General features: G+C 44.8%; 1 protein-coding gene across 1 annotated transcript in view; it reads left to right on the top strand.

Annotated features, from left to right (window-relative positions):
* SLC16A12 (solute carrier family 16 member 12) overlaps positions 1-26,027 on the top strand; it is an 812,734-nt gene that overhangs the window by 1,088 nt on the left and 785,619 nt on the right. The window lies entirely within an intron of this gene.

The following is a 26,027-nucleotide window of genomic DNA, read 5'->3' on the forward strand; positions in this document are numbered from 1 at the left end:
CCTCAAATACTTTGTATACCTGTGGTGTGCTGTTAGACTCGTGTGTGGGTAAAATGCAGAGGTGCAGGGTTGGAAACCTCGGTGCAGGAGGCGGCGTCAGAAGCCAGGGACCCTGTGTTACCCCTCCCCCAGGTCTTTGCATGTCTGGCAGGCGATGTTTATTAAGTGTTGCCACTACTGGGAGCAGGGCAGTTATGGGACTGTGGCAGTCCCATGGTCAGGGTCGTTACCCAAATTGTGGCGGCTCCATGCGTTAACCAGGTTTATTGCTCTCTTAAAGAGCTCTTTGACTTGTTTTTGGAATCGTGGCCTCTCTGGCTGCTGTGTTTATTTCAGGGCAGTCTAAGGCTGCGACAGTGCCCCTTGCAGTTTTCACTTACATGTTTTGTATTGCTATGTTTTCTAATGCGGATGTTCACGTCTGAAAGGGAGCGTGCTTTGTAGAGTAGAAGGCAGTACGTTCTGCTCTTAGGGGGCCTAACTAAGATCATGTTGGCTGTTTTTATGTTTTTTCTAACAGTTGTTTTGAAACAGAGTACCAGAGCGATCAGTTCATTATACTAGCTTCCTGTTCCCATATGTTGCCAATGCACGACTTTAATTATCTCGGACACAAGTTTGTCAGAAACCGCCCCTCTTTTACAAAGAACATAGGGGCATATTAGCAAGGAGTAGCGATATTTAACGCTAAATGCGCTTAGCGCATTTTTTTAACGCTGCCTATCGCTGGATATTTTTGCGGAGAAAACCTATTAGCATCTTTTTTCTACATTGTGCTAAAATATCCAGCGATAGTGGCGAAATGCGAGAATATCGCTGGAAATCCAGCGATATTCTCGCATTAACACCAATGGGGGCTTAGTGTGATAATCCATCCCCCATTGACTATGCAGGTAAGTCGACTTTTTAGCAGGCGTTAGATTCTAGCGATGATCGCGCTTAGCGCAATTTTTTTTATCGCTTCGCCTGCCTTGCTAATAGGCGATAGCTGTGTTAGCGACTGTTTTTAGTCTCTAACAATTTGGGTACGCCCACTTTGCATGTCATTAGCAATAAATATCGCTGACATGCAAAGTGGGCCCCAAACCTGTAGCTATCGCCTAAAAGCTGTCGCTAACTGCTGTTAGCGACAGCTTGCTAATAGGGTGATAAAAATATCGCCGCTAAAGCACCGATATCGCCCTTTCTAATATGCCTCATAGATGTGAAGGACATCTAACATGGGCTTCAATTGGAATTGGAATTCAATAGAGCATATTATCAAGCCCATTATTGCCGTTTTAGCGGCACTTCTGCTACTAAAGCGGCAATAATTTTATCGCCTGTCTTGATAATATGCCCCACATAGCATGTTCATTTCTAAAGAACACGTCCCCTCAGAAGGGCATTTTGACGCTAAAATAACATAGCTCAATGGTACTCATTGTATCAACCTCTGAAGAAGAAAAGGCTGAACAGACCTGTTGGGATTTGAGCGGGTGACCAGGAGGTCAAACTTAGATCCCTTCAATGGATCCATGAGTGAGCCCGGGAACCCACCATTTCCAACTAACTGCCAGACCTTGGTAAAACCTGGTTTGAAAATAAGCAATGTTTACAGAAAGTCTCCCCAGTATTTAATTGCCACTGCGGCCCTGAGGGCATTTTACACGCTGAGGTGACCTAATTTATTTCTCAGAGGTCCCATTCCTTTCCCCCTCCCCCAACCCCCCCCCCCTCCGCCACACACACACACACACTTTCCCGCTCCCAGCTTCTCCTGCCTCAACTCTGACCCGAGAGGGGTGTTGATGGGGAATACGAAGGGTGAGCAGGGTGGTGCGTCAAAGATGCATGCTGTAGTTTACTGATTTTTTGTCAAACTCATGCTGTGACAGAGTCGACGGTTCAGTCCTCAGAACATTTCTGGGGATTTTTCACATGGGCACTGGAAAGTACAAATTAGACTCCTTTCTTCTTTTGTACTGTAGGAAGGAGTTTCACTCACACTGTAGAAACACATTATTTGCTGGAAGACTTGTTTAGTATACAACGTATGATGTACTTCGCAACCATGGATGCCTTGAAAGGCACAGCCAAATGTTATATCGAATTCAAAATGCCAGTTGCCCATTTGTTTCCATAAAAACGCGTATTTCGACTGGCAGAGGATGTTATGGGAGTCCCTGGGCAGGTAAAATGAAAAAGACGGGAATAAAACTGTTCACTAGTTGTTTCCTGTAGCTATTACAGAGATTCGTGCAAACCTGGAGCTTTGGGGACTCCCCTCTTAATCCACTGGATCAGACAAAAAGGAAAACGTCCTCCCAAAAACGAATTAGTTAAACGCAACTTCAAATGTGGAAAATGCTCTTGAGAGCTTCACAACCTAACTCGGATGCCATGTCTCAGGGCACATGTCCTAAAACAACATTGTCGACCTATCATCTACAGCTCTCAGTGGTGTCAAGTGATGATATCACAAGTAGGGGCCCACAGGAAGTGACGTCACACTCACTATTGTAACACCACTGACTTAAAAGGGTCAAGGCCTATGTTACAATTAAAAGCTGAGAATATTGTATTTGTTATAGGCAAAATATGAACGTAAATATATGTGTGCAATGTATTTGTAGCTAAATCACACATACTTGTACGTCTATTTGCTGTCTGTGAACGCATAACGGCGAATGTTTTACACAGTTAACGAGTTGCATAGTAGGAAATAATGGACAGAGGTATAGGCTTGGGGAACAATCATATATAATCGAATGCAGATATTGATTAAGCAGCTACGGGTATTAAACTTGTCATCAATCTTTGGAAGTAATGGAGTTAGTGGATGTTGTATGGAGTTAGAGGCGATTATTTGTGTTTCCTTAAGAAGTGTGACTTGGTGCTCGATGTTTCTGATCATCCGAAATACGTGTGTTTCCTGCAGGTGTTCTTTAACCTGCTTCAAAGCACAAAGCCCCCTCATATTCACTCTTCCTTGAGCAATGGAAGGGTAAATGTTGAGCAGGCAAGAGATTCAGAGATAATTTCCACCGCCACCCCCCTGGGCAGTTAACACAAAGGAATACTCACAAGGACGCCGCCTGTGAGATGGAAGGCTGGGGAACACCCAGAGGCCTGTATCATCACATGCAGTGTTTGCTCATGCTTCAGCCTTGTTTTCAAACTGGCTGAGCAACAGTTGATTCTTTAGGTCTGGCCTAGAGTCGGTTTTAGCTTGTCTCAACAGCCTCGTTTTCCCAAAAAAACATAATAATATTAATACATACACACATATAGACTGGCTTTCGGTCAGTCCTCTTCACCCACTTGACTGTTCAGCTGTCAGTCACATTTTGTTTCCGCCCTCCATTGAATACACTATGGGGCAGAGGGTCAGTGCACTTCGTCCGCTGGCTGTCTTGCACTGTGATTCACAGCATTTTACCTGATCAATTATACGCCGCTACCTGAAAAAGGGTGCTCTTCAGTGCCAGGGGTGGTGCTCCTGCGGTACTAGGATACTCTAATGTTATACTTTTAATGTGTTTGCATTTTTAAATTATTCCATATGTTTGCAAAATAAATAAATTAAATTGCACAATTGCTAAGGGTAAATTTGTTGGATATGCCAATGCTTGTTTTACCCTTAACATCTACCTGAGCTTCTTGCGTTGCAAACGATTGGCACCTCACTAACATGATTTAGTGATTATTTTGCTGGTATGTTCTCAGATTTAAACATAGAAGGCGGAGGCATTCCAACAAGTAAATCATCTAAAAAATTTTACTTTTTTTCATAGGCTCATTTTGTCTCAAAACATTAACTTTTGCAGTGTTCACACTTCCAACAATGTGAATGATGCCCACTTATTTAGCAATTTTTAGACCTGGCATCCTTGACGTGGTCTCCCCTGACTTTTTGTCTCTACCTCCTGTATTTTTGACTGTGTTGGATTTCATTTTTGATTGTTTAGATGCTTTGGGCATTTGGTCACTCCTGATCAGTGCCAAAGTGCAAGTGCTCCCTGTGTAAATGGTGACTATGATTGATTATCCATGATTGACATATTTGATTTACTGGTAATTCCCTAGCAAAGTACACTGTGTGTGCCCAGAGCCTGTAAATCAAATGCTACTGGTGGGCCTGCAGCACTGGTTGCGCCACCCACACAAGTAGCTTTTAAAATGTGTCTCAGACCTGCCACTGCAGTGTCTGCTCGTGCAGTTTTTAATTGTCACGTTGACCTGGCAAGTGCACCCACATACCAGGCCTTTACCTTCCATTTTCTTACATGTAAGTCACCCCTAAGGTAGGTCCAATGTTCCCCTTATGGGCAGGGTAGAGTGTATGTGAAAGGTAGGACATGTGTTGGTGTGGTTTACATGTCCTGATAGTGAAATATTGGCAATTTAGTTTTTCACTATTGAACAGCTACCTCTCCCATAGGTTAACATCAGGGTTGTCATGTAACATATTACAAGTGTAACTTTCAATTGGGACATGAAAGAGATTAGAGGGCACATGCATCAACATTTGTTTTTGCAATTCCTTATTTACGAGAAATAAGGAATCACAAATAAGGAATCGCAGAACCCTATGCATGTAGAAATCTCGTAAAAAATAGCGATTTCTAAACATTCCTTAATTGCGACTAAGAAAGTGCGCATTTTCTTGTTTAACCATCTGTGCATCTGCCTGCCTGTATAATCGTCTGTTTTTTATCTGACGGGACTGGTGTGTTTATTCACCCTAGACAGTCACACAGCGAGTGCTGAGGTGTGTCCTGCATATACTGATCAGTCTTCCAGTGCTTGAGTGGTGTGAGGAGTTGTCACTTAGCACCTGAATAGGCAGTGGCTACCTTTCACAATGCTGTCTCCACCTACTGTGGTGTTACTGGACCAGAGAGGCCAGAACTGGTTCTTGTGTGCAATCAAGACATTTCTTTGTACTGACTTCAAGGAGAAAAATAGTATACATATGGGGGCTCTGACCCCAGGACTTTAGAATACTTCTTGATGAAGAGGAACCTCTGCCAAGGGTTGAAATGCTGTAAGGAGGAGTACTGCCCCTTTGCTGTGTGTTGCTTTGCTGGAATGGGCTGCAGTTGATGTTTCTCTTGGAGAGGACAAAGGCTGAACTTTGTTGTGTAGCCTGCTTAAGAAGATTCTCTAAGGGCTTGATGTAGAACTTGCCTCCTGCTAAGATGTCACAGGGACTGCTGGGAGTGCTGACCTGCCTTGTGGTGCCTATTCCAGTTACTGGGCACTTGAAGGTTGTTTTGCTATCTTTCCTGGTGAAAATCCATGCATCGCCCTTCCAGTGCTGTTTTTCCTGCTGTAAGGTGCCATGCAGCTGAAAAACCACACTTATAGCCGAGGTGCGACCAAAAAGATTGATGCATCGCTTATGTACGGCCCTCGAAAATGCTGCAGCCGAGTCCCAGGCTCCAACATTTTGAAATCCAATACTCCCATTCTGACTCCCATCAACGCATCACCTGTCTGTGGCTGCAGAAATTGTTGCAGCACCTGGATTTTTTCACAAATCATACTTGCTTGCTAAGTTCGATACCTGCATACCCAGGCCCCCCAGAAATCGACGCTTCACTATCCCTTACAATTAGGATTCAACACAACACTTCTCCTGCCGGCAGCAGAACTAACACATTGCCTCCCTGTCGATTCAAGAATCGATGCGTCCTCATGTTTTCCTGCATCTTGCTCATCTGCGGCTATTTTGTTTGGTGAATTTTGTCGCATTCTCAGTTATTTTGTGAAAAGCATCCACATCCATAGTTTTTTAGCAACAGAATTGCTAACACCTTCTAAAAGTGATATTTTGATATCTGTATGTTGGATTTTTGTCGTTTTGTTCTTGTTTACTTTTGATAAAGATACTTTATTTCTCTAACCTGGTTTGGTGATCTTTTGTAGTGTTTTCACTTTGTTATTGTGTGTTAGGGTACAAATACTTTCCATATTGCCTCTGAGATAGGCCTGACAGCTCGTTCCAAACTGCCAAGGGGGTGAGCAGGGGTTATCTAGGAGTGTAACTCCCTTATCCTGACTAGAAGGAAGAGTCCCTACTTGGACATGGTGCAAACCACTGCCAACTAGAGACCCCCATTTCTAACAACAGTTGAATGCCATGCCTTCCTCTTGCAAAAACGTAACTGAAGCTCTGAATTTAGATCTACCATAGCAAACCTTTGGAGGTGTGACAGAGTACATAGAGGATTCACAGAGTCCAATGACAAACAGCAATCTTCACATTTCAAATACCATCAGTTCCATTCTGTCAACTCACCTCTTTGCAGACATCATGGAACTTAGATTTCCAAATGACTCCTATGTTATCTGTGACACCATTTTGCAGCAATGACCTTTTCTTTTATAAGCTAACACATTCTGGAAATGTAATCTTAGTTCCTTTTAAATTTGCTAAATGGAAATCTAGACCTGGAAGATGGTTTCTCTGACAATTTGGACTTATCTGATAACTTTACATCTAATAGAAAAAAATTAAATACAATCAAATACATAAGCTATTGTTGGAAAAGCCAGCCTTACCCTTACCTTACAACTTTCCCCAGTTAGACTTGCGTGCCAGAGTGCATTCATATCCAGCGCTTTCCATCTGGTGTCCTTACTTCCACTCTTTAAAGCTCTTGGAAACTTTTACGACACTCTGGTTGAATATTGTAGTTGACCAGTTACACATTATTTATGCTAGATCCCATAATAGAACTTGTCTTGATTTCTTTCTGCATCAGAAATTTATTTTAAATGTCTGAAAATATAAGTATAGTCAAGATCCAAACAAGAGCTGGTAACTGGAATTCACCAAAAGGGACTAGTCACCAGTGGGGCAGCATCTGGCCTTGGGAACACTAGAAAATGTTTTCCTGAAGGCGAGCATTACATTTGTGACCATCTGTCTAAATAAGTCAAACATATATAGAGGACATCTGAAAAAGCGAGATAATCAGAGACAAAAAAGAAGTCTAGGAGAAACAAAGTACCGAAGCCTTCAGGGAACAGTACTAAAACATGTTAAATATATGCATTTAAACCAAAGCTCTACCATAATGTTTGGGCTGTGGATGATGCCCTTGTTGTATCAAAACGTATGAGACATCAATGCTGTGGATGATGCCCCTGTTTTATCAAAACTTATAAGACATCAATGCTGTGTAGCATTTTAAATTGCGTGCTTCAGAAATTCATACAGAAAGAACCTCAGACTTTTAGCCCATTTATGCACCTTCACCAGCTTACTACTTAAACTGTCCTAACACGCAAAGCCACATAGGATTCCATATGAAAAATAAAAGGTGATGGATGGAATTCTTGAATTCATCTGAACCACTGATAATTCCTGAAGACTATATTCCAATCCATGATTTTTTCTCCACCATGTCACTATACTCAGAAACCACCAGTTTGCAAATCAGTCTAAGCGCCACTCAAAAGGGACAGTCCAGCCCGAACTGAACAGCGACATCCTGTATGAATAAGTGGAACATGAGCAACCACACACATATTTCTGCTTCTTTGGGTCTCACTGGTGAGGTACAGCTTGTGTCATATTGCGTTATATTACAATGGCATTTGTATATTGAATCCTACCGGATTGTGAGGCAACAAAGGACATTATTGGTCTGCAGCACATTACACCTTGGTGGAGTGCTTGGGTGAAAGGGAGTTGTACTTACTGTGTGCCTATGTGGGAATCATTTTGGTATTGTGCATGAGAGACACAAGTGGTTCTCTTGCCGTGTCTTGGATATTTATTTATTTATTTATAAAGTTTTATGGCAGTGGGATGGAGGAAAGATGAATGATAAATAGGGTTCACTCAGATTATATTAGCTGGCTGCAATAAATTACTCTGGAGGTCCTAATTTGAGTTTGTGGTGATACTTGATACTTTCAATGCAACTCCTCCTCTGGATACAGCAACTAGTTTATCCAGTCATGAGCCAGACACATGGTGAAAAGCCTCTGACTGTGGGGAGGTCGATCAGCCCAGGTCTTTATCATCTTGGCCTGCCAAGGTAAGGGTGACCCCTTCCAGTATCCACATTTCCAGCGACACATGAAAGCACCTAAGCCAATTGTGCTTTCCGGAAAGAGGCCTAGATAAAGGAAAAAGCCAAAAGGCAAAACACACTCCTACTTGACAACGAGGCTCCATGTAACAGTAGAAACCCAAGGACAGGAGACTTTAAGACATACAGGAATGCCGGGAGCAGGAACAATATGTCTGAAGGACCAGGAAGTCCTAAAACTAATGAGGAACGAGGAAACACACCACAAGGGAGCAAGAAATGTTGTGACACAAGGAGAAACAGATCAGATGACCTTTATACCTTAAGGATAGGAATTAACTCAAAGGAAGAGAGCTTCAGTCATATTGGATTCGGATCACTTTATAGCAACTAATGGTAAGGTGGTCATCTTTGGAAAGGGCAGGATATATCCCAGAAATCCACACTAGACGTTTCTTGGAAAGAGAAGGTAAACAGTATGGAGATGCCAAAGGCATCTTTCTTAAAAACTCTCCCAAAGGAGAAGAGCAAGAGTTCAAGAAATCAGACTGGTGGGTCGACTGCTGGGAGGCAACTCTAACAGCCACGTGAGGCAGCCCACAGGTAGCAACCTGGTCTGAAATACTCTTGTGAAGCCGCGTGTCCCGCTCATCCGAGATCAACTCGTGAGCTGCCATTTGAGGGGGGGGGGGTGGAACTCTGGTGCAACATATCCATTCTGTAAAGCTTGTTGGTCAAGAGAGGGAAAAGATGAATGTCCAATTTTGAAAATGGGGGAAAAAAGGAGTGGGACCTTATTGGTTGGACTAAATGATAGTCCTCCAAGATGCCAGCCAAATGTGGCAGATCTCCTTGTGCACTAGATATCTGTGTTCTTTAGTATTGAGTGGCTAGGTTTTAGTTAGTTGTTTGATGGTGTTTAGCTGAAAGTACAGGTGTGCACTATGGGTTTGGATTGGGTGTTGCCTGTTATGATTGTTCTACAGATACCAGCCTGGTTTATGGAGCAAGAGCTGGGTTGTTTTGGTAGTAGCCAATCTGAATAGAAATGTTTTACCATGACTGTGAGAGGGCATGCATGTTGTCCAGCCCTCACTGGTTACAGCTGACCATATTTAAATAAACTGCGCTATTCCTGCGGATTTGGGCAAAGTGTTCTCATTTCACCTTTATTGTAAATTGGGTTTTCTCAGCCAATACACCATATTGAGTTTATATGCTTGTATGTATGTATTTAGTATTTAGAAAGCACAAACATAGACAGAGTTATGTACAGGTTCAAAGGCAAGTATACAGGTAATGAGAGATGGGGCAGGAATCAGTAGTGTACAGTTTCCTCAACAACACTCAGTCTTGTTTCAGATCCAACCACAGGATGTAACTTTCCTCATTGCTGCTACGAATGACATCTGCATGACTCTGGACAGAGGAGACATGGCGACCTCATACTCCTGGACCTTTCTGCAGTGTTTGAAATGGTTTCTCATCCCATCCTATGCCTACATGACATCAGAATCCAAGGAAATGCACTCTGGTGGATCAGTTCCTTCCTGACTAGAAGGACCCAGACAATCCACCTGGCACCTTACACTTCGGATGCCTGCGACCCATATGCGAAGTGCAGCAAGGTTCGTCCTTGAGCCCGATCCTCTTCAACATATACATGATCCCACTAGCCAGCATCATCTGTTCTCATATCATCTACATCATCTTCTAAATTTACAATGCTCAACTCATTCTCCCTCTCATGGACTAGATGCCCAGTACCCAGATCAAATTCAATGCCTGCATGACTGACATTGCCTATTGAATGAAGACCAACTGTCTGAAGCTGAATACAACAGAAATCATGATCTTCAAAAAGAGCACTTCACTGTGGAACTGCATGTGGTGGACAACCAAGCTAGGACTAACACCCACCCCTACCACCCTCCACACAGCATGAGCCTCAAGATCGTCATAGACAATAATCTCGACATGCCAGCCCAAGTCAACACTGTCTCCCCCTCATGCTTCCATGCCCTGAAGATGCTGAGAAAGATTTTCAAATGGTTTCAGATCAGCTCCTGGAAAACTGTCACATTTGGCCTCGTCCGTCACAAGCAGGCTGGACTACCTGAATACCCTTTATGATGGGATCAACTAAAACTCACCAGAGGGCTGCAAACTATTCATAACTTGTTGGCCAGAATCACCCTTAACCTCCCCCGCTGTACTCATATCACACCACATCTCAAGGAACTCCACTAGCTCCCCATACACAAATGAGCACAATTCAAACTCCTCCCCTACACTTTCAATGCATTACATAATACCGGCCCTGCATACATCAACAATCCCATCTGCTTTCACAAACCTTTCAGACACCTCTGTTCGCCTGGTCTCTACTAGGTGAGTCAAGCCTTCTCCTACAATGCTCCTAAAGTGTGGATCAACCTGCCACTACACATGAGTCTACTCCTCATTTCTTGAGTTCTGCAAGAATCTGAATAGCTGGCTTTTTGAATAGTCCCACTAGCTTTGGCTAGACTCACACTTGCTCAGTGCCAGGATACCCTCCTGGGTGATAATGAACTCTACAGACCTGCAAAACATAACGTAATTGTTATTATATTGAAATGCTTCTTTATTTCAGCAATGACAGATGTTTTCACTTACTTTCTACCATTCTTGTGATATAATATATTTCATATCTAGGCTGATAGGGAGTTCCAAGGTTTTGTCAACTGTACAGACCTTTTCTGATAAGAAGGAACAATGAGTCAAGCTGCTGATCTTTAATGTAAAGTCTTTTTCTGTGAGAATTGGTTGAATTACGCTTGTAGAAACTGCAGGCCTTTCCCTTGGATGGTTTTGTTAAAGATGCAACCTGCTTTTAGGGCGAAGTGTCCTAGTGTCCTGAGCCTGTGTTGAACTTTCAGCATCGGTTTCATGTGTTCACATTGGTGTCCTGCTGTGGTGTTTATAGTTTCTGTAATAGAAAATAATGTGACTTGGGGCAACTCATTACACCATATAATAGAAGCAGAAATCCAACGGCGGATTCCAAGTGCCGCACAAGCCTCAGTGTAGTAACCCAAAGTGTAATCGAAATATCAATTGAATGAGTGGTGTGCACAGACTGCTCCTGCATCCGCCGTTAAGGGATGCAATCCGCCGGCTCGGGAAACAAAACTGAAAAAGCAATGGAGCGGTGCACTACCAGGGTATAGTGCTATTTAATAATGAAGCAAAATCAGTTCCTTCATGGGTATCATCTTTATTTAAATATATCCAAATGCACAGAAAAAAGCCGTCAGCCAACTCGTTTGGTTCTGGGAATTAACTTCGTCAGGGCATTGATTATATGGCGAAATGCATCACTAACTGTAAAATGAGGTCCAAATGAGGTCCAATTGCCTGTCAAGTCGTAGAGATCATAGAAGGGCAGCATGGGCCTCCTTGATAAGAAGTGCCAACACGCTCGGACCACCGATATAGGTTTCTTACCATTGGCCCTTATCAAGGAGGCCCACGCCGGCAATCTATGATCTTTACGACTTGACAGGCAATTGGACCTCCTTTTACATTTAGTGATGCATTTCGTCATATAATCAATGCCCTGACGAAGTTCATTCCCAGATCGAAACGCGTTGGCTGATGGCTTTTTTCTGTGCATTTGGATATATTTAAATAAAGATGATACCCACGAAGGAACTGATTTTGCTTCATTATTAAATACCACTATACCCTGGTAGTGCACTGCTCCATTGCACCATATACTACAACTTTATAATATCCTGTATTTTCTATGGGTACCATAGGTGAGAGGACATGTCTCATTGTTCACATAGTGTAGAGTGTATTCCTTGTTGACTTCATTAACCTGTGGGGCAAAGTGTTTGAGTGTATGATTGCTTCAAGGTTTCTTACCTCATCCAATGTTGCTGGTGGAGACTTCAGTTGTTTTTGCCATATTGCTGGAGGTTTTTTTTGTTCCATTTTCCACAGATCAAGACATTGGTTTTGAAGGACATGAGTTTAAGATGGCTGTAATCATACATTCATCATTGTCATAAGTCAGTTGCATCATGCTCTAAACCAAAAACAATAATCAGAGAAAATCAGACAGCAGCACTCCTATGGCTCAATGAGCATACCTGTTGTACTTGGGGCCTCCAGTTGAGGAAACAAACCGATCGATGAAATGCTTGACTTTTAACTCCTTATAAACAGTATTGGCCACATCCAATCCTTCATTTCGTTGCTCACTGTGCCATTGTAAGGGATGAGATTGATTCAAATATTGCAACAATCTAGTGAAACACCCTAAGTTTACCTGGGGCCATATTACATAAAATGCCCCGGGGGTGCAACTGCCGATTGTGCCCGCTTTGCGCACCCCTGGGGCACTTTGGTATTATAGAAGGGAATGCAGACGCTTGTGCGTCCCCTTCTATATTATCGATAGCGCTGGCGCACTTAAAGCGCCAGCTCTATCAACAGAGGGTGTTCCCTCATTTGCATAGGGGTGTGCCCTATGTAAACGAGGGAGTTCCTTTGGCTCTGCACCAGCGTCATATTACAGATGCAGGCGCAGATTCAAAGACGCCCCCAGGAGGTGCACTGACAGTGCGCCATTTAAACCGTGGCGCACTGTGAGTGCGCCTCCTGACTGCAGCCCTCTGCAGGGGGTAAAGTGGGCTTGTAATCCCCTTTGAAAGTGCAGGCGGGTGCCGTCTGCACTTCAAAAACACGATGCGGCGCACCATTTCAAAGGTGCGCAGGGCACAAACAATGGCAATACATATTACGGCCCCTGATGTACCCAGACGAGGGTCTTATCCTTGCTGTGATAAAAAATATGTCAGCTGTTCAAGGTGGCCTGTGACTGTGTGGGTGGGTCACGGATACTTTGCATATGGTTGATGCCTGTCTGCAGTGGCACAGTGAGCAACACAACGATGGAGTAGAAAGTGGCCCATAGCACTTATTAATGACTAATATTAATCCACACATTCAACTTAACCACCCTTTTAGGTTGAGCCTAGGCAGCACATGTGCTGCTCTGCAAGGCATGCTGTATCTAGACCCGGGAGTGGAAGGACCTCCCATGTTTTTCATAGAGGTCTGTTCCTGCTCTTCATAAATGCCTGCTTACGTTTGGTTAGTAAGCCGTCATTTTGGTGTTTCAGACCCTCCAAGGCGACTGCCCTTGCTACATCTGATCTTATGCTTTTTTTACATTACGTTCCTTTGTGCGCACTACTTTTTTAATTGTTTGACTCAGGTCGTGTATCAGCAGGGAGCCCTCTTCATGTGGACACATGCTTCAAGTTTTGTCTCTAATTGCAATCAAAAACAAAACTGACTGAGCGCAAACCGGCTTGAAAACATGCCTGTAAATCTTTCTTTTCAGGAATTTCCCTGTGCCGCTCCACATTTTCACTGCCTGTTATTTTAACTACTTTAGCACCTGTTGCTATATCCCGGGCCATCCCTTCCCCACCCGTAGCTGCCTCTTATTTTCAGTTGAACGATGTCAACGGATGAAAGAGTTTATTCAGATTAATGTAAACTAGCTTGATTGAAAGCAACAGTCGTGGGCAGGAAGCGGCACTGGTTAAAAACAGGTAACCTAATTTTGATACAAACTGAATAATCACATAGGAGCACATGTATCATCCGTTTTTTTAGTCGCAAATGCTGCTATTCGCAAAAAATCATCATTTGCGACAAAAAATTCGGAAAATGCGATGTATGATTGAAATCACATCGCAAAAATAAGGAATCGCAAAATTTGCGATTCCCTAATTTTACGTCAGCATTTAAGGAATTGCAAATTATGATTCCTGAAATACTATGTATGAAGCACCCAAGTCGTGCGATTTCTCATTAAGAAATCTCAAATTACTACCAATTTGAAGTTGGTGGTAATTTGCGATTGCTTTAACGAATGCACTTTTTTGCCATTTGTGAAGGTGCCATGTGGTGCACATACCTCCCCTTAGGGCCTGTATGTGCACCATATGCACACACATGTACATTTCAGGGGTGCATCAGGGTGTCCTTATGACACCCTTACACCCTTGAAATTATTCTCAATTTGCGATTCTCAAATTGCGAATCGCAAATTGAGAATAATTTCCCATTCATTCCTGTGGGCCTCCTGGCCCATAGAAATGAATGGCAAAGTATTCTTTAATTGCGTATTCGCAATTTGCTAATCACAATTAAGGAATATTAAGAAATCGCTAAACAAATTGCGCTTTTTTACATACATGCCTTTTTGCAATTCTCAAATAGCGATTTCTAAAAAATCGCTATTTGAGAATCACAATTGAGGGTGTTGATACATATGGCCCATAATCTTTAAGCTACCTGACTGGGTGTCAATGGCAACTACGTGCCATATGCATGAACACATTTTCCCATAGACACAGAATGGGCTAAACCATTTGATGTAAATGTAAAATGTAATGTACAGGAACTTATATAGCGCAAATCACCGAGCAGTTTCTAAGCGCTTGCTTAGGGAACCCGTCCTGGTATTCCCCTGTGAGATAACCCCGGCAGGGTATCCGCAAGGTGAAAGCCAGGCATCCTGCCGCGAGGGGCAGTTGTGGAGATTAAGCAAGCTATTGCCCAGAGTCGCAGAGTGTGAACCCGTGAATCGAGTAGGCACCGGAGCGAGAATTGTCGAGTCCATGGACATTTTAGAACTCAAGACCCCGCCGAGCCAGGAATTGAACCCTGGTCCCGGGCTGACCTCTGCTTCCAGGTCCGCCTCCTCTAACCAGTGAGCCACACTTCTCTGGCCCTACATTTCAGTATCAATATTTCTGATTTATTATGTTAGCAAGCTGCTTTTACTTACGGGGCACGGGCCAACAAATGAAGCTAGGGTCGGGACTTCATTACCTCCTCAAAACGATAAGGTGTCTGTTAAAATGGAACATGGTGTTCCTCCTAATTGTCGGACTACAAGTGCAGCTTGCAATTGCAGAGGCACATTAAATTCATATAGTGTTTGAATGTAGAAGGAAATAACGTTAATTGTGTACAGCAAACAAACTTCTGGAAACAGGTGGAGCAATGAGTTCCCTTCATTGCGTTGAGGTCTTCTTGACCCTGTCCTCAGGGTTGTGGGGTGTGGGCTCTGCAGCAAACGTGTTCAGGCACGCGCTGAGGCGTGGATTTAGGGTCAAGACCATGTTCCTCTTCTTGGGAAAACGATGAAAGGCGCACATTTGGGGTACAAGCCACTCTTTCCTCCAGCTCTTCCTCTAGACACAGTCCCACGGATTTAAACCAGTGTGACAGTACTGTATGCGCACATGTGTATTTGAGTGGAGGAGGGGGCTGGGGATGCGCTAATGGCAATCTAATCATTGGGGGGAGGGGACTCCTGCCTGCCAAAAAAGCTAAACAAAAGGTGTCCCCGAGCAGGAAATGCGCTGGTCCCCAGAAGAATTGCATCAAGAACTTCCCACATCAACATCACAAATTTCCTTTAAATGTCCAAGACAGATTTTTCCCACTTTTATGTAGCGAGGATTCGACCCCAAGGTGTTGGGGTGCTTTACATGAGCACAAATTACATCACTGGAAAATACATTAATGTTTGGTAGGCATTGGAAGATTTATTGGTTTGCCCACAGGATGTTGAACATCCATTCTGAGACTGGAGCTTGGTTCCCTAGCTTCTGAGTCAGCAGTGCTGGCCATTGCGCCACATCCTCTGCCTGTTCTCCTAATTTCCTCCTGGAGTGGAAGAGAACACGGACGATTGGGATATTAAAAGAAATGTAGTTCAGCTCAAAGAATTCTTCTCACTGCAAATTCTTTTTTCCGATTGTAGGTTCTCCAAGTGATATGGAAAGCAGGGGTAGCCCTCCTACCCCCACCCCCACACCCAGGGTGCCTCATCTGTAGAAGCCATTCCTGCAAGGTGTTGGCAGCTCTTGTGTATGCCTGCGAAGAGGGGCTTGGGGTACAGGGCATGCAGGGGTTGCAGCTGTAACTCATCTCCGAGGCCTGCCCATGGCTCACCCACTGTCCTCCGTGCTCTATAAACAGAAGCTGAGAAGCCCCCATTCGTTTCTGAGCTCTCTAAACTCTCCTGATAGCCAAGCCATGGTGCTCAGCAGTGATCTATAGGTGCTCAAGGGGCATGCTGATGCCTGGCCGAATCCCTGTGAAAATCTTGTGTCCTTCTGTAGCGCCCATGGTAACAAAGTTGCCGTTAGGCGCTATGAAGGATCAGGGGTATACCTAATATGCCTATGAGTGCCTTATTTAGAACTCTGGACATATGTAATATACCCTCCAGTACCAATTAATTTGTCAGCTAGTACCAATACCCACACTATATGGATTTCACACTGCTCACTAATGCCATTTTATTGCACTGTCCACTAGTGCAGCTCTAAGCGCTGGTCGCTAGTCGATGCTTCTTAAACTGTCCACCAGTGCAGCTTCAAGCGCTACCACTACTACATGTTTCCAGTGGTTAATTTGAGCCGGTGGGGGACACCAGTACTTTATTCTCCTCATCAGAATTTTCCAGAGAGCAACAGAAGGAAAAACAACAAAAACGGAAAGAGGGAGGAAGAGAAGGACGGAAAACCACCACCTTCGCATCAGTGCACCACCACCAGTGCAACACCCCCTCAGCATCAGCGCATCACCACAGCACCAACCCAGCACCAGCGCAGCACCACAACAGCATCACTCAGCACCACCTTAGCATCAGCACAGCACCGTCACAGCATCAGCACAGCACCACCTCCTCATCAATGCACCACCATCAGCGCAGAACCAACTCAGCACCAATTCAGCATTAGTACAGGACCACCTCAGCACCAGTGCAGCACCAGCGCAGCACCCATTTAACATCACTCAGCACCACCTCAGCAACACTCACCACCACCTCAGTATTACGCAGCACCACCTGAGCAGCACCTACCTACAAGCACGCCACAACCTCAGTATCACTTAACACCAGCACAGTATCATATCACCATAAGTGCACCACCACACAGACTAATTTGCATGTAGCCAGGTTCTGAGCTGGGATGGTGCAGTGAGCTAAAAAACGGTGATGGATCAAGCCCTGATCTGTTGACTGGGTATGAGTGTTCTGTTTAATTCAGATACTCTGTCCATCACCACCCCCTTTTCTGAACCACCACACCATCTCAGCATCAGCACAGCACCACCTGTGCATCAGCATAGCACCACCGTCGCATCAGTGCACCACCACAAGCGCAGTCCAACCGCAGCACCAGCGCAGCTCCACCTCAGCAGCAATTTAGCAGTAATGCAGCATCACCTCAATACAGCACCAACTCAGCACCACCTGAGCACCAGCATCACTCAGCACTACCTCTGCATCATCTCAGTATCACTCAGCTTCACCTCAGTATCACTAAGCATCAGCTGAACAGCAACACTTCAGCATCACACAGCACCACCTCCTCAACAGTGCAACACCTCTACTGCAGAACCACCAGTGGAGCACCACTTCAGAATCTAGGCAGCACCGTCTTTGCATCAGTGCATCACCTGAGCACAGCACCAACTCAGCATCACTTAGCACCACCTGAGCACCAGCGCAGCACCACCACATCTGCATATATCAGCACCACCTCAGCATCTCTCAGCACTGCCTTCAGCATCAGCACAGCACCACCTCCTCATCAGTGTACCATCTCAGCACCAGTGCAGAACCAGCGCAGCACCAGAGTAGCGTCAGCCCAGCACCACCTGAACATCAGCACAGCACAATCTCAGCATCAGTACAGCACCATCTCAGCATCATCACAGCACCACCTCCTCATCAGTGCACCACCACAAGTGCAGCACCACCTCAGCATCAGCACAGCATGATCTCAACATCAGCACATCGTCATCTCAGCATCAGTACAGCACCACCCCTGTTCACCGTTACTATCATAGCCCCGCTTCCACACAAAAGCAGTACCACTTCAGCATCAGTGCAGCACCACCTCTGCACCAGTGCATCACCTCAGCACAGCACCAACTCAGCATCACTCAGTACCAACTGAGCAACAACACTTTACACCACCTCAGCATCACTCAGCACTACCTCAGAAGCATTCAGCAACAGCTCAGCATCAGTACAGCACCGCCACAGCCCCATCTTAGAATCATCACATCACCACCTCAGCACCAGTACAGCACCAACTCAGCACCAGTGCAGCACTAGTGCAGCACCAACGTAGCACCATCTCAGCACCAGCACAGCACCTCCTCAACCTCAGCTCAACACCATCTCAGCATCAGCACAACACCCCTCCGCATTACCAGATCACTACCAGCGCAGCCCCACTTCACCACCAACACAGCTCCACCTAATCAGCAACAGCACAACGCAGCACCACTTGAGCACCATCTCAGCACCACCTAAGTACCAGCACAACAACACCTGATCACCAGCGCAGCAGCACCTCATCAGCAACTCAGCACAAAGCAATGCAGCATCACGTCATCATCAGCACTGCCGGAGCACCAGATCTGCACCACTTGAGCACCAGTGCAGGACCACCTCAACATCAGCACAGCACCATCTTGGCATCAGCACAGCACCATCTCCGCATCAGTGCAACATCACCACAGCATCCCCATCTCAGCGTCAATGCAACCCCCCCAGCAGCACTTTAGCACCAATGCAGCACCACTTCAGCATCAATGCAGTACAACCTCAGCATCACTTAGCACCTCCTGAGTACTAGATCAGCACCACTGAGCACCTCCTCAGCTTGACTCAGCACCCCAGCATAACTCAGCACCACCGTAGTATCACCTCAGTATAACTCAACATCACCTCCATACCAGCACAACACCACCTCAGCACCACCAGTTTCCCTTCAGAATCTGACATCTGTTTATTCTCCCCTAGTCTCCATCCCTTGCTAGTGTCATGATTCAGGTACTATTTCTTAACCTCCACCCTCTCGTTGTTTAGGTCCCCCTGCCAAAAAACTAAAACTATAACAGACTAGCATTAGAATAGGCAGGAAGAAGTTGCCAGCATTGCAAGGACAAAAAATCGAGAAGATATTTTTTATGTTAATTATTCTTTTTTTAATAGGGTCGTTCAGTTGTACATAATGTCTTCTTGGTATATATAAGTTAAACAAATGCTTATAACAAGCTTTTATTATAACTTTTCAACATGCTGCACAGCAGCCACACTTCTCTACAACACAGCTTAAATACATTGGCAAAGCTAATAGCTCAGGCTACACACTTATAAGGTCCCAAAGGCGAGACCGTTTGGCTATGCCAATGCTTGATGTTTCTATCCGTAAGACTTGGGACTCATGCTTATTGCTCATTGGTAATCCCACTGCTCCTCACTGAAAAAGGCTGAGACAAATACGAGGTTGCTTTTCTACCTTTGGGATGTGACCAAGACCGAGTTGCACCTAATTTTTCCTTGCACGCTATAGTACTTTGCACAAACAACAATGGACAGTAGTTTGACCTAAAGTAGTAACTATTGGCAAATTCAAGTATTTCATCCAAAACGGTTTTGAGAAGTTACACAAAGCATTAGCACAAAAATGATTTTGTTGGTTTTAGAGACATGTTCAATCATGAGTCCTCAGCTAGCCTGAAGACATTCAATGATCAAACAGTATGATTGCAAGCTGTATTTGAATCAATGAAAGATATACACACATTATGTGCCATCCAACCCTATGCCCACAAATAAATAGAAATAAATATAATTGAAATAATTACATATGTCTTGTTAGGTTGATTAGTCAAAACTATTAAGAGATAATTTCACAGATTAGTGCAACATTGTAGCTTTCGCAAACGAATCACACCGTTTTATCTCTCTGGAGGGTTTGAAAAAGGATACAAAAAGGGTGCTGCGCTGTTGAACGTACATTTAGTAAAGACTTTGGCCCTCACTTATGAAAAATGATGCATCACTGAGAGAAAACAGAGATGCGTCACTTTTCATTGCGGTTCTCCATGAGACACCAATGATGCATCATATTTACAGTATGACGCATCATGTCGCAAGGAGTTACAGATACGTCAGTATTTCTGACGTATCTGTAGGCGCAAAAGTGACACGTTGCTGGAATGTGTCACAAAAGTGACGCAACTACAGCAATGAGTCATTACAAATAGGCAAGTCCCATGTTAAATGTGCCTGGGTCAGTCTTACGCCTGCCATGAGGCAGACGTAAGATATTCACACATTTGCATCCTAGAAGTGGCGCAGCGAAATCTCATAAATTTCACTGCGTCACTTCTACGACCCTTTCTTGCATCGGAACGCCCACCCTGCATACATTATACCTGGTGCAGGTATAATGACCCTCTCCTTCGCTTGCACTTTCTGTATGACCCTTGAGTATATGGAAATGGCATGCATCCCTGCCTTCATCTCCATCTCTGAAACAATATCCCTGCAGCCTAGCAATGACCTCCTCTTCAGTCTTTCTCTTCCCAATATTTCACCCCACAAGCATCAGTCTCTCCTCCACAGAAGTACCTTATAACTTTAAAAGCAAATTCACCCCTCCTAATATTACAGACACAGTCACTTCCTGCACGAGGCCACCAAAGTGAGGTGAAGCTATTGCACTTCCTGTTGTTATTTCCTACACATAGCATACTCCTTCCTGGTAAGTATAGTTTTCGGTACTGTTTTCTTATTGCCTGTATTTGTTCATTTATAAAGCTCTGCTCTAGTGGCCTTCTCTGCTGCATTCAGCCCCTGAGTCTGTGTTACTCGTTGTCTGGCTTTCAAACGATGCTTACCTCCAGCAGGCCGATTGAGGGAACGAATATGGCTAAGTCTTCCTTTAATGTTTAAACAAATAATTAAGGTCATTCTTGGCCTAATGGTTAACATCTTTAACTCTCACTCTGAAAGGTAAGAGTTTGAGTCCTGGTGTCTTCTTTGCTCTTTGCCTGACTCTAATTTGACAAAAGTGTGGGGCGGTCCGATTAACCCCCTTGAAACTGGGCTTGCAATCTATATATGAAAATAATTCTCCTCGGGATTGATTAAACCAGTTTGCAATTTGGCTCAATAAAGCATAAATCAATATTGGCAAGAATAAAAAGCACATTTCTTTGTCTTGATCATATATACTGCTTTCTGCGTGTCCATATTGTACCTTGATTGTTACTATCACTGAACAACATAAATGGCAGATACAATATATTTTTCTTTTAGCAGATATTGTTTAATCTTTAACAAATTCAATTTGCATTTCAAGTTATCAAAAACAGTGCAGGTGCATAAATACAGTGAATTATATATCATTTAAGTAAAGTGTTAAAAAGATGAACACTCATAAAGCTATTTAGCAGAGCGGTTAGCACATTTCTTTAGTGTCATGTAGGTAACCTGAGGTACTTCAATTAAAATGAGTTCATGGGCCTCATTTATTCTTAGATTCGAAATTCATTGAGGTATTTGAGCCAGTCTTTCCTCTGTTGACAAACTTCATATGAACACCTGGAAAGAAAAAAGGCAGATGCATTTCGTCCAGTCGCTTTCTGAAGTAGACAGGGCATACGTAGGGGCGTGCAAAGCTTCCAGTTTCGCTCTTAAAACTGGGGCTTACGCCACTTGCACTGTTCAGTCTCTGCTGCATGTCTGTGAGGACGACCTCACAGTCATGCAGAAGACCTTCAGCAAAGGGAAGATTGTATCTCCAGACTTTCCATGATTTACCAGAAAGTTTCTTTTTGATATTTCCTTTGATCTAATGTATGCTGTGGCTGCAGCATCCGGGTCAGCAATTTCTGCAAGAAGACACCTCTGACTAAGGAAATGGAGTGTTCACATATCTTAGAAGTCAATTCTGACACGCCTTTGGTTAAAAGCTGCAAACTGTTTGGGCGGCAACTGGAGGACCTAGTCATGAAGTCAGCAGAGGACAGGAAACTCTGGCACCCATCTGTCCTCCTTCAAAAGGTAGGGGGGTTGGCTTTCATATATCTTTTGGAGCTTTCAGAGGCATCAATCAGCCCTTTTATGCAGCTGTCGTGGCCGGGTGGGCTCTTATTTGTACAAATCCTGGGCCCAGCCCACGGCCAACTACACCACCTCTTCCTCTCACAAATCATAGCTATCATGAGAAAGTTGGAGGGACACTTCACTTCTCACAGGTCTGGAGATCAACGGTCACGGACTCCCTGGTTCTTCAGATTGTTACCCACAGGTATAAGATAGACTACATCTCTACTCCAGAGAGTGTTTTTAAGATAGACTACATCTCTACTCCAGAGAATGTTTTCTGGCCAGCGCAAATTCCATGGTATCCATGTAGTCGGCAACCTTTGTCTCAAGAGGTGTTGGATCTCCTTGAAAAAGGGGCAACCAGGCCTGTCGTGGAAGAAGAGAGAGACCAGGGTTGCTATTCTCTTTTGGTTTTGGTCCAAAAACCTTCAAGGGACTTTCATCCTTTTCTAGACCTAAAGAAAGTAAATATGTTTTTCCCTTATTAAAGTTTCAAGATGGTGACCATTCAGGCCATCATTCCTCTGATTTTTCGGGTTGTGGGACTAGCCACTCTGGACTTATTGGGCACCTGCCTCAACATCCCTATGTATGCAGACTTCTAAAGTTCCTAAGGTTTTCCATTGCAGAGGATTATTACCAATTCCGCGTTCTTCCATTCAGATTATCTTCAGCCCCAGGGTTATTTTCGAAGACTTTGTCACCTCTGGTGCGTAATTTACATGATCTGGGTAACTTGTTTTTACATACTTGGATAATTGGCTAATTTGTCCTTCTTTTTCCAAGGGCTTGGAGTCAGTCAATCAAGTATGCAGAACACTAAAGGACCATGACTTTCCATTGAACAAAGAAAAGCCCCACCTTCATCCAACCCATAGATTTCAGTTCATAGGAGTCCTGTTCAGTGTAAATATTGGGACAGTTTTTCTTTATCCTCTGAGGCAGTTGCAACTGGTGGTGTGACTGCATTCCCTTCTCCAGCTGCAATCAGCAACAGCAAGCGAATGGTTGGCTTCAGGGGGACATTATGGCAGCAATTCATCTGGTCACTTGGGTGCACCTTCATTTATATCCATAAGTAATCCATCTCTTGTCACATGGGACCAGTTCTCGAAAAAACCTACGAGGTACAAGTACCTGTGGGTCATGCCATATCCCTGAATCTTCAGTAGTTGTTGAATCCAGACATCTTGTCCAAAGGAATCACCTCATGTCCATCTTCTCCTCCTATTTTGACTACAGGTACCAGCGGACAGGGCTGGGGGGAGGTTGGAGTACCCTGTAGAATCTCTCCTTTCAGGGAGTATGGCCAAATACAGAGGCTTCCACGAATTGCAATGCGCTGGCCAATGTGTTGAAATCCCTAATGGTGTTTGCTTCACACTTACATAACCAGAAAGACCAGGGGGTTTGCATGGACAACCAGGTGACCAGGGCATATGACAACCACCTGGGAGGCTTAAGAGTCCCATCATTAGCACTGTAGGAAAGTAGTATCTGCTTCTTATGGTTCACCCCACTTTTTGCCGACATCACACTGTTTTTGGCCTAGTCTGACTGGGATCCTGCTATCCAGGAACCCAGTCTATCTGCTTTCTCCATTTAATTGCAATGCATGTACGTTAGGTATACTCCAGATTGGATTCTGTGGTACCCTTATCCGTTCCTAGTATATGGTACACCATGTACCCAGGGCATAGGTACCCCAGAGGCCTCCCATGGGCTGCAGCATGTATTATGCCACCCATGAAGGCCACCCAAATTGACACAACAGGCATGCTACTGCAGACCGTGTAAGATGGTGCTTGCACCACTTATTGAGTTATAGGTTCACTATATCGCCCTAAATCACTAGACTTAAATACCTATCACTCACCCCTATGGTAGCTCTTAAGACTCCTGAAGGCAGGGTGCTGGGTTTTACATGAGATGGTGCCCCTGCATGAGCAGAGCCCCTCTGAAGCCTTTGGAGCCCATTCTCCAGGGTTGGCTGTGATGCAGCCAGACATGTATGTTAAAGTGCATCATAACCTCGCGGTAAATGCTAACTTTAAAACGGCTACTTAGAAACATGTCGTGTTTGGTGTCAAACACCTTGGAATCATACCTCCACACCAGTAACTGGTGTGGGAGGTATGAGTCCACCCTTCTAGAACCACTACTGTGGGTCATCGGTCTACCTGGTACCAACTTTCTTGACCTAGGCTGCACAAAATGGATGCTGTCAGCCACAGACATGGGTCTGCCCTCCTGCTGCTGAGCCAAGCTCACGCAGAGGAAGGCATGACAATAGGCATCCTGTCACAGGGAGGTGTAACCACCTCCCAGACAGAATTTAGTGTATTGGGGCTGGATGGGTGTACTCTCTGAGTGCCAGAAAGACTGAACTGGGGGCACATTTGGTGTCCCTATGCATAGTCCAGCTCATACCAGTTCTGGGAGCCATTGGCTCCTGCTCTGGTGCGAAACTGCACAAAGGACATAGGTGTAGCCACCCCTCTATCCTGCCCCTCCCCTAGGAGGGTCCTCAGAATCTTTTCATCCCCTTCCCATGGGTATAAAGTGGGTTACCTGATCACAGGACTTTAGATTTTACCTGGACAAGATTCTGCTAGGAAAAAAACAAGTACTTTGCCTGCCTGCACGACCCTGGACGACTGAAGAATCTCCCTTGGAGTAAAGGAGTTACTTCCCTGCAAAAGCAGGTACCTAAACACAACTATCCGGTTTGCTTCTACCAAGCTCCTGAGGACTCCGAAGATTTCAGCAACAAAGAAGGTGGGATACCAAAGGTCGACCTGCCCTCTCAGTGATTCTGAGACCAGTATCCCTTGTGGGGACTGTGCAACCCAAACCCCTGTGCACCGCATGCTTTTTCAGTTGCATATGGTTAGTGACGATTCCTGAGCCTGTGCTTTGGACTCCCTGTAGTCCCAACCCTGCGCAGTATTTTCACTGAAGATTTCTGGCCTCCACTCTCTGAGTGTCCTGTGGGCTGGTGCTTTGCAGACTTGCTTGAGGTCTCCTCACGATCCCTGGTCCGTTGGCCTGGGGGTCCTAGTGAGGGTCACCTTGCTAATTCTTGGGCTTACCTGGTTGCTCCAGACGTGCCCTGACTCTCCATTGTTTGGAAATTCCCCTGGAGCTTGCTGGTCCACAGTGTAACCTGTTTCCTCTGACTGCGTGGGTTGCAGTTGCCAAGTCTTGTTGGTGCTCCAGACGGACATTGACCCCTCAGTTCTCAACATCCTTCATGGGACAGCTCACCTCCGGGTTCTAGTCATCCTAGACATCTCCTGGTCCCTGTGGCTGCAGAATCAAGCAACCCTTCTTCTCACTTGCAGCACGGACATTGGTGGGCATTCGACTATCGAGCCCCTGGTCACCAGACGTGACCCAGACTCTGTCCCCTCTGCTTTCAGGTTCCTCTCACCTTAAATCCAGGCTTGGATTCCACCAGACACTCTTTGCCTTCCTGGCAGCAGTACTTCTGTGCAGCTCTCCATTGAAAACGGCAAAGGTTTCCGACACTACTTGACATCTATGTACCGGGCTCCTCTGGGATAGGTAACAGGTGTACCTCAGTACTCACTGGTGGGTTGCAATTAGAACCTCCTAAGTTCCAAAGAGTTTGCTCGAAGTCCTCTTAGAAGTGTCCTTAATTCCAACTACGACTTTCCCATATAGTTGTACGGAGCACACGTCTGTGTTTCCTCACCGCACCTGTCCTCCCTGGGCTCCCTGTGTCGCTCCTTCGGGTGGTTCCTTGGGGTCCCAGTGATTCTACGTGCTCTAAGCACTGTGTCTAGTTAAGTCGTTATTGTTATACCATTTTTTCAGTATATGGTCGGTCCCCCCCTGGACCCCGAGGTGTATTGAGCTATTTACGAATGTTCTATTGATTCAGTATTGTGTGCTTTGTGCCCTAGTCTTGTATACAGACTAGTAGAGAGTGTTAATATGTTAATAAATACATATTTTTATATAAACACTGT

The sequence above is a fragment of the Lissotriton vulgaris genome, chromosome 5 (genome assembly GCF_964263255.1).
Source record: "Lissotriton vulgaris chromosome 5, aLisVul1.2, whole genome shotgun sequence".
Lineage (NCBI taxonomy): Eukaryota > Metazoa > Chordata > Amphibia > Caudata > Salamandridae > Lissotriton > Lissotriton vulgaris.